Source organism: Fistularia commersonii, unplaced genomic scaffold (genome assembly GCF_037954325.1).
Source record: "Fistularia commersonii isolate RoL2024-O1a breed Wild unplaced genomic scaffold, RoL_Fcom_v1.0 HiC_scaffold_75, whole genome shotgun sequence".
Taxonomy (NCBI): Eukaryota; Metazoa; Chordata; class Actinopteri; order Syngnathiformes; family Fistulariidae; genus Fistularia; species Fistularia commersonii.
The window spans coordinates 380,001-390,000 of record NW_028234033.1 but is presented as its reverse complement, the minus strand read 5'-3'; positions in this window follow the sequence as shown (position 1 = coordinate 390,000).

The following is a 10,000-nucleotide window of genomic DNA, read 5'->3' as shown; positions in this document are numbered from 1 at the left end:
TACCGATGTGCTTTTCACCTCATTGCTGAGTGGATTTATAAACAGGAACACCGAAACAGCTCCTTTCAGCTTCACGGCAGAAACGCCCCTGGTAATCCATGGAGTACCAGGGGAAAGCCTGTAAAATAAGCCCATACACACTTCTAACATGGCCTTTATCACCCTGTTACTGCATTACGATGACACCCATTTGCTTTTGATCTCATTGTCTGCCAACGTACGGAAAAAGCGGGGGGGCATTAAGGGGGGGAGAGAGAGAGACATGGAGATTTTCTCAGCCTCTCATTCTTTTTTTTTTTTTTTTTTTAATTGAACATAAATAGTACACGCAAATGTACAAATAAACATGGCAAGGTAGAACTGAATGTCAATTAAACAACCAGGCATGAAGAAGAAAAGGACATAAGGACATTCGTTCTGTATGTATTCAGAAGTTAATAGTGTTAACGGTTTGTGAGAAATTTACATTGCTAGACAAAAAAAGAAATTAAAAGGAAATAATTAAATAAATAGATAGACCAATGAAATTAAAACCGAAAAAAAAAAATGCAAGGGGAATACAACATGTAATTAAGTTGGCGATTCACAAGGAATCTCAGACATCAAACTGTATATTTTTTGTTGTTTATATATAAACATATATAAACAAACATATATTGTTTGTTGTTTATTTTTGGGATATATTGAGGAATATTTAATGGAAAGGAGTCACAATCGCTTTTTGACAATGTCGAAGTGTATAGGTGGCTATAGAATTTAAAGTTTTCATTGGAAATGATAGCCTCATCTGTAATTTCCTTGTTGTTAAGACGGGCTTCCGCTTTGCTCCGCTCCTCCTCTCCTCCGCTCTTCCGCTCCGGGCCCTGGAACTCCCGATCCGCGGGACTTCGGTGAATTCCGGGCCAGTTTTTTGCTCTTCTGCTCTCCTCCCCTCCTCCGCTTCTTCGCTCCCCCGCTTTGGACCCTGGAACTCTTGAACAGGGCCGGGCTTCTGCCCTCCGCCTCTCCTCTGCTCATCCGCTCCAGGCCCTGGCACTCCCTGTGATCCAGTCATTCGCATGTGCGTGCCCGGAGGTCCGGGAGCTCCACTCAAACGTCCGGGGGGGGTAAGGGTAAGGGGTCCTGTCCCCCCCCCTCGCCGCCTCTGAGAAGAGAAACATCTCCTCCACTCCTCCGCTCCTCCGCTGCGGAACCAGGTATTACCGATCCGCCGGACTCAGGCGAATTGCAGAAAGGGGTTTTGCCGTCCTCTGCTCCTCCGCTCCTCCGTTTCGGGCCCTGGAACTCCCGAACCGCTGGACACAAGCGAATCACGGTCCGGGCTTCTGCTCTCCTCCGCTCCTCACCTCATCCGCTCCAGGCCCTGGTACTCCGTGTCCGCGGGAACCCCCCCCAACCCACAAAAACAAACTCTCACACACACACAAACACACGCACACACACACACACACACACACACACACATACACACGCATACACACACACAAACACACAAACACACACAGACACACCTGAACTCATCATAGCTGTGCTAATAGCATTGGCCGAAACGTTTCCACAACCAAACCAACATTAGCTCATCCACTCATTCACATATGTGTGTGCCCGGAGGTCCGGGAGCTCCAGTCATAAGTCCGGGTGATCTATGTCCGGAGAAGGCTCACATTAGCCGCTCTAAGGGGTCCTGCTGCCCCCCAGCTTCCCGGCCTTTGAGAAGAGACACATAACTCCGCTCTTCCGCTTCTCCGCTATGGGCCCTGGTACTCCCGATCCTCCGAACTCAGGTGAATTGCGTGACGTGCTTCTGCTCTCCTATAAGCCCCTACACACTTCGAACACGGCTGTTATCACCCTGTTACTGCATTTCAATGACACCCATTTGCTTTCGATCTCAGTGTCTGCCACCGTACGGAAAAGCGGGGGGGTGGGGGGTGGGGGGGCATAAGCGCATTCGTGCTGTAAGTAATCAGAAGTTAATAGTGTTAACGGTTTGCGAGAAATTTTTAATGCTAGACAAAAAAAGAAAATTAAAAGGATATAATTAAATAAATAGATAGAAAAATAAAATTAAAAACGAAAAAAAAAAAATTGTGAGGGGAATATAACATGTAATTAAGTTGGCGGTTCACAGGGAATCTCAGACATCAAACTGTTTTTAATTGAACATAAATAGTACACCCAAATATACAAATGTACAAATAAACATAGCAAGTTAGAACTGAATGTCAATGAAACAACCAGGCATGAGGAAGCAACGGACATGAGGACATTTGTTCTGTATGTAATGAGAAGTTAATAGTGTTACAGGTTTGTGAGAAATTTACAGTGCTAGACAAAAAAAGAAATTAAAAGGAAATAATTAGATAAATAGATAGACAAATGAAATTAAAACCAAAAAAAAAAAATGCAAGGGGAATACGACATGTAATTAAGTTGGCGATTCACAAGGAATCTCAGACATCAAACTGTATATTTTTTGTTGTTTATATATAAACATATATAAACAAACATATATTGTTTGTTGTTTATTTTTGGGATATATTGAGGAATATTTAATGGAAAGGAGTCACAATCGCTTTTTGACAATGTCGAAGTGTATACGTGGCTATAGAATTTAAAGTTTTCATTAGAAATTATAGCCTCATCTGTAATTTCCTTGTTGTTAAGACGGGCTTCCGCTTTGCTCCGCTCCTCCTCTCCTCCGCTCCTCCGCTCTTCCGCTCCGGGCCCTGGAACTCCCGATCCGCGGGACTTCGGTGAATGCCGGGCCAGTTTTTTGCTCTTCTGCTCTCCTCCCCTCCTCCGCTTCTTCGCTCCCCCGCTTTGGACCCTGGAACTCTTGAACAGGGCCGGGCTTCTGCCCTCCGCCTCTCCTCTGCTCATCCGCTCCAGGCCCTGGCACTCCCTGTGATCCAGTCATTCGCATGTGCGTGCCCGGAGGTCCGGGAGCTCCACTCAAACGTCCGGGGGGGGTAAGGGTAAGGTGTCCTGTCCCCACCCCTCGCCGCCTCTGAGAAGAGAAACATCTCCTCCACTCCTCCGCTCCTCCGCTGCGGAACCAGGTATTACCGATCCGCCGGACTCAGGCGAATTGCAGAAAGGGGTTTTGCCGTCCTCCGCTCCTCCGCTCCTCCGTTTCGGGCCCTGGAACTCCCGAACCGCTGGACACAAGCGAATCACGGTCCGGGCTTCTGCTCTCCTCCGCTCCTCACCTCATCCGCTCCAGGCCCTGGTACTCCGTGTCCGCGGGAACCCCCCCCAACCCACAAAAACAAACTCTCACACACACACAAACACACGCACACACACACACACACACACACACACACACACATACACACGCATACACACACACAAACACACAAACACACAGAGACACACCTGAACTCATCATAGCTGTGCTAATAGCATTGGCCGAAACGTTTCCACAACCAAACCAACATTAGCTCATCCACTCATTCACATATGTGTGTGCCCAGAGGTCCGGGAGCTCCAGTCATAAGTCCGGGTGATCTATGTCCGGAGAAGGCTCACATTAGCCGCTCTAAGGGGTCCTGCTGCCCCCCAGCTTCCCGGCCTTTGAGAAGAGACACATAACTCCGCTCTTCCGCTTCTCCGCTATGGGCCCTGGTACTCCCGATCCTCCGAACTCAGGTGAATTGCGTGACGTGCTTCTGCTCTCCTATAAGCCCCTACACATTTCGAACACGGCTGTTATCACCCTGTTACTGCATTTCAATGACACCCATTTGCTTTCGATCTCAGTGTCTGCCACCGTACGGAAAAGCGGGGGGTGGGGGGTGGGGGGGCATAAGCGCATTCGTGCTGTAAGTAATCAGAAGTTAATAGTGTTAACGGTTTGCGAGAAATTTTTAATGCTAGACAAAAAAAGAAAATTAAAAGGATATAATTAAATAAATAGATAGAAAAATAAAATTAAAAAGGAAAAAAAAAAAATTGTGAGGGGAATATAACATGTAATTAAGTTGGCGGTTCACAGGGAATCTCAGACATCAAACTGTTTTTAATTGAACATAAATAGTACACCCAAATATACAAATGTACAAATAAACATAGCAAGGTAGAACTGAATGTCAATGAAACAACCAGGCATGAGGAAGCAACGGACATGAGGACATTTGTTCTGTATGTAATGAGAAGTTAATAGTGTTACAGGTTTGTGAGAAATTTACAGTGCTAGACAAAAAACGAAATTAAAAGGAAATAATTAGATAAATAGATAGACAAATGAAATTAAAACCAAAAAAAAAAAATGCAAGGGGAATACGACATGTAATTAAGTTGGCGATTCACAAGGAATCTCAGACATCAAACTGTATATTTTTTGTTGTTTATATATAAACATATATAAACAATCATATATTGTTTGTTGTTTATTTTTGGGATATATTGAGGAATATTTAATGGAAAGGAGTCACAATCGCTTTTTGACAATGTCGAAGTGTATACGTGGCTATAGAATTTAAAGTTTTCATTAGAAATTATAGCCTCATCTGTAATTTCCTTGTTGTTAAGACGGGCTTAGCTTTGCTCCGCTCCTCCTCTCCTCCGCTCCTCCGCTCTTCCGCTCCGGGCCCTGGAACTCCCGATCCGCGGGACTTCGGTGAATTCCGGGCCAGTTTTTTGCTCTTCTGCTCTCCTCCCCTCCTCCGCTTCTTCGCTCCCCCGCTTTGGACCCTGGAACTCTTGAACAGGGCCGGGCTTCTGCCCTCCGCCTCTCCTCTGCTCATCCGCTCCAGGCCCTGGCACTCCCTGTGATCCAGTCATTCGCATGTGCGTGCCCGGAGGTCCGGGAGCTCCACTCAAACGTCCGGGGGGGATAAGGGTAAGGGGTCCTGCCCCCCCCCCCTCGCCGCCTCTGAGAAGAGAAACATCTCCTCCACTCCTCCGCTCATCCGCTGCGGAACCAGGTACTACCGATCCGCCGGACTCAGGCGAATTGCAGAAAGGGGTTTTGCTGTCCTCCGCTCCTCCGCTCCTCCGCTCCTCCGCTCCTCCGCTCCTCCGCTCCTCCGCTCCTCCGCTCCTCCGTTTCGGGCCCTGGAACTCCCGAACCGCTGGACACAAGCGAATCACGGTCCGGGCTTCTGCTCTCCTCCGCTCCTCACCTCATCCGCTCCAGGCCCTGGTACTCCGTGTCCGCGGGAACCCCCCCCAACCCACAAAAACAAACTCTCACACACACACAAACACACGCACACACACACACACACACACACACACACACAAACACACAAACACACACAGACACACCTGAACTCATCATCGCTGTGCTGATAGCATTGGCCGAAACGTATCCACAACCAAACCAACATTAGCTCATCCACTCATTCACATATGTGTGTGCCCAGAGGTCCGGGAGCTCCAGTCATAAGTCCGGGTGATCTATGTCCGGAGAAGACTCACATTAGCCGGTCTAAGGGGTCCTGCTGCCCCCCAGTTTCCCCGCCTTTGAGAAGAGACACATAACTCCGCTCTTCCGCTTCTCCGCTATGGGCCCTGGTACTCCCGATCCTCCGAACTCAGGTGAATTGCGTGACGTGCTTCTGCTCTCCTATAAGCCCCTACACACTTCGAACACGGCTGTTATCACCCTGTTACTGCATTTCAATGACACCCATTTGCTTTCGATCTCAGTGTCTGCCACCGTACGGAAAAAGCGGGGGGTGGGGGGGCATAAGCGCATTCGTGCTGTAAGTAATCAGAAGTTAATAGTGTTAACGGTTTGCGAGAAATTTTTAATGCTAGACAAAAAAAGAAAATTAAAAGGATATAATTAAATAAATAGATAGAAAAATAAAATTAAAAACGAAAAAAAAAAATTGTGAGGGGAATATAACATGTAATTAAGTTGGCGGTTCACAAGGAATCTCAGACATCAAACTGTTTTTAATTGAACATAAATAGTACACCCAAATATACAAATGTACAAATAAACATAGCAAGGTAGAACTGAATGTCAATGAAACAACCAGGGATGAGGAAGCAACGGACATCAGGACATTTGTTCTGTATGTAATGAGAAGTTAATAGTGTTACAGGTTTGTGAGAAATTTACAGTGCGAGACAAAAAAAGAAATTAAAAGGAAGTAATTAAATCAATAGATAGACAAATAAGAAATTAAAACGAAAAAAAAAAAAAAAAATTGCAAGGGGAATGTAACATGTAATCAAGTTGTTTTTTTTTTTTTGTTTTTTTTTTTTTACCAAAAAAAAAAGGAACCTCGGACATGGGTAACTATATTTTTTAGTTTTTGGATTTTTCCATAAGTTTTAAGGATTTTTTTTTTTTTTTTTTATATTTCAAAATCGTTTATGAAGACATTAAAATTTGGGGAGCATTTTTGCATTCTGTTCTTGTGAATGAAGAACTTGGCCAGGCCTAAAAGAACATTGACACAGAGTTCATCTGTTATGTTGCTTATAAGTAAACAGAATGTTATATCATCTTTTGAGAAGGAAACTGGTGACGATGGAATGAGAAGGAGAAAAAATATATGGTCAGTGGTTTCAATGTTGTCTTCACAAAATGTACAAATATTATCTTCAAAATTAAAGCGTACCCTCGATAATTCCTTAGATGGGTAGATGTCAGTCATAATTTTGAAGTGGGTCTCTTTTGCCTTGGGGGTATGGGTAGAGTCAGATACATGGTTCGCAGCGTGGCAATCGATTCCTCATCAAATTTATTTAAAATATCCTTTTTTTTTTTTTTGACGTCCAGGGAATAAGTTTCCTGTGAAACATTTCCTAATAAAGGAGTTGCCGCGCTTTCTGTCCACAATTGAGATTCCCTGGAGTGATAGTCGGGGTAACTGTGGTTGTACGGTTCGGTGCGTCATTATATTTTTGGTCAGGAATACAAATTGTCGAGGCAGTGCGTTTCGTAACTTTAGCAACTCTAATATGGGAGGCTTGAATCTGTGTGTAGTACAGAACTGCTCATTGTCCAGAGGACTGCCAGTGTCATCCATCAAGTCAATTATCGACCATATACCTTTCTCAAAGCATTCCTTGTAAAACAGAGGTTTGTTGCCATGCAGTACATATCGATTGTTCCAAACTATTATACTGTGTGGTGAGAAATTGTGTACGTATATCATTTTCCAGTATAATAATATTTGTTTATGGAACTCTGAACATTTGACAGGAATCTTGTTGATATCCAAGTCAGAGATAAGCAGAAGACTCAGGCCGCCGACTTTGTTGAATAAGTAGTTTGGAGTACAATACCAGAAAGAACGATGAGGTTTGATCCAGGATTTCAACCAGTTCACCTTCAATGTCCCATTCAAGCAGTCCGACTCTATCACTTTCAGCCCTCCTTCACTTGTTTCTTTCACCATATGTGATTTTTCTTAGATGGTGTGGTCTGTTCCTCCAGATAAAGTTGAAATTGATTTGGTTAACAGATTTTACGAGTTGATTTGGAGCAGCATTGGAATACGCTGGGTATATACATCTGGATAAACACATCCATTTTAGTCAAATATATCCGGCCTAATATTGATAAATCTCTCTGGAGCCATATATTAGAATTAAGCTTTACTTTGATTCAGTTTAGATTCAATGTTCCTGGATTGATTTAACGTTTGGTCCTTGGATAGGAAAATGCTCAAGTATTTTATTTCTGATTTCATGGAAACATCGCTGATTTCCTTTAGTGGCGAGTCATGCAGCGCAAGAAGTTTGCATTTCTTTAAGTTTAATGACAATCCTGAAGCCTTGGAGAATGTTTTGGTTGTTTTCGGCACTTATTGGGACTTGATGTTCATTTTTCAAAACTAAGGTTGTGTCATCTGCCAGCAGGCTAATAACAATTTCAGTCCCCAGCACGTCTAACTTTTGGATATCGTTGCTCTTTTCAACATAAACGGCTAGCATTTCGGTAGCAATTATAAATAAATAGGGTGAGATGGGGCAACCTTGGGGGATTCCCACATCAACATGGAAGCTCGGAGTGGTGCCGCTTGGCAGGGTGACACAGCTATGAATATTCTCATAGAGCCCACGGATCACATTCCTGAATATTTAACCAAATCCAAAATGTTCGAGCGTTGCTATGATAAATGGATGTTCGACCGAGTCAAAGGCTTTAGAAAAGTCCAAGAAGGATATGCGGCCATTATCTTCAATGCGATACGCCTCTAAACCCATCGCTCGCCCCGACTCGGGGAATCCTAGAGCCTACTTGCACCCCCGCCCTAACTTAACTCCCTCACTCGTGGAGCTCCCTGAGCTCCACACATCCCGGAGCATCACGCCGACTCATTCACATTTGAATGATTGTCTTTATTTTATGTCCGCTAGATAGAGGCATCCGCACATGCGCATCAGTGGAGCTTCAGGCCGGCTGAGGCATGGACTGAAAATCATAAAGACATGTGTGATGAGCTAAAAGGAAGATAAGCATATTTTTATAATAAATGTAAGAAAGAGAGGGTAATGCAGCCTCAGGGCGGCACTGGCCCGTGTCTCTCCAAGCCTGCCTTTGGGGGGGGGGGGGGCACGGAGCAGTGTCTCCCTGTGCCGGTCCCAAGCCCGGATAAATGCAGAGGGTTGCGTCAGGAGGGGCATCCGGCGTAAAACGTTTGCCAAAACCAAACATGCGAGTCAACCATAACTATACCATACCGGATGGGTCGCGGACCGGGTTAACAACGACCGCCATTGGTACTGATGACCTACAGGGTACTAATGGAAATCGGGCTACTGTGGGTCGAAGAACAAGAAGAAGAAGAAGAGGAGGAGTGCGTGTTCGGAAGCAGAGAGAGAGGAGGAAAGGAAAGAGCCTGGGACTGAGAGTAGGGACTTTGAATATTGGGACTATGACAGGAAAAGGTAGAGAGTTGATGGACACGATGCAGAGAAGGAAGCTGGATATACTGTGTGTCCAGGAGACCAGGTGGAAGGGTAGTAAGGCTAGAAGCTTAGGAGCAGGCTTTAAGTTATACTATTATGGTGCTGACAAGAAGAGAAATGGAGTAGGAGTCATCTTGAAGGAGGAGTTCGTAAGGAACGTCCTAGAGGTGAAAAGAATGTCAGATAGACTTATGAGTCTGAAATTGGAAATTGAAGGTGTGATGCTCAGTGTTGTTAGTGGCTATGCGCCACAGGTGGGATGTGAACCTGAAGAGAAGGAGAAGTTCTGGAATGAGTTGGATGAAGTGATGCAGAATATTCCCAGAAATGAGAGAGTGGTAATTGGTGCAGACTTCAATGGACATGTTGGTGAAGGCAATAGAGGGGATGAAGAAGTGATGGGCAGATATGGTATCCAGGATAGGAATGCAGAGGGACAGATGGTGGTAGATTTTGCAAAAGGGATGGAAATGGGTGTAGTGAATACCTTTTTCCAGAAAAAACAGGAACATAGGGTAACTTATAAGAGCGGAGGTAGGAGCACGCAGGTAGACTACATCTTGTATAGACGAGGTAACCTGAAAGAGATCGGTGACTGCAAAGTAGTTGTAGGTGGGCGTGTAGCCAGACAGCATAGGATGGCGGTTTGTGCGACGACTCTGGTGACAAGGTAGATGACGAGGACAAAGGCAGAGCAGAGGACAAAGTGGTGGAAGCTGAAAAGGGAGGAGCGTTGCACGGTTTTCAGGGAGGAGTTGAGAAAGGGTCTGGGTGGTCAGGGTGAGCTGCCAGATGATTGGACAACAACAGCTAGTGTTATCAGGGAGACAGGTAGAAGAGTACTCGGTTTGTCATCTGGAAGGAAAGTTGATAAGGAGACTTGGTGGTGGAATGAGGAAGTGCAGGAGTATATACGGAGAAAGCGGTTAGCGAAGAAGAAGTGGGATACTGAGAGGACTGAAGAGAACAGAAAGCAGTTCAGGGAGATGCGGCGAAAGGTAAAGATGGCGGTAGCGAAGGCAAAACAAAGGGCGTATGATGACTTGTATGCTCAGTTGGATAGTAAGGAGGGTGAGAACGATCTATATAGGTTGGCGAAACAGAGAGATAAAGATGG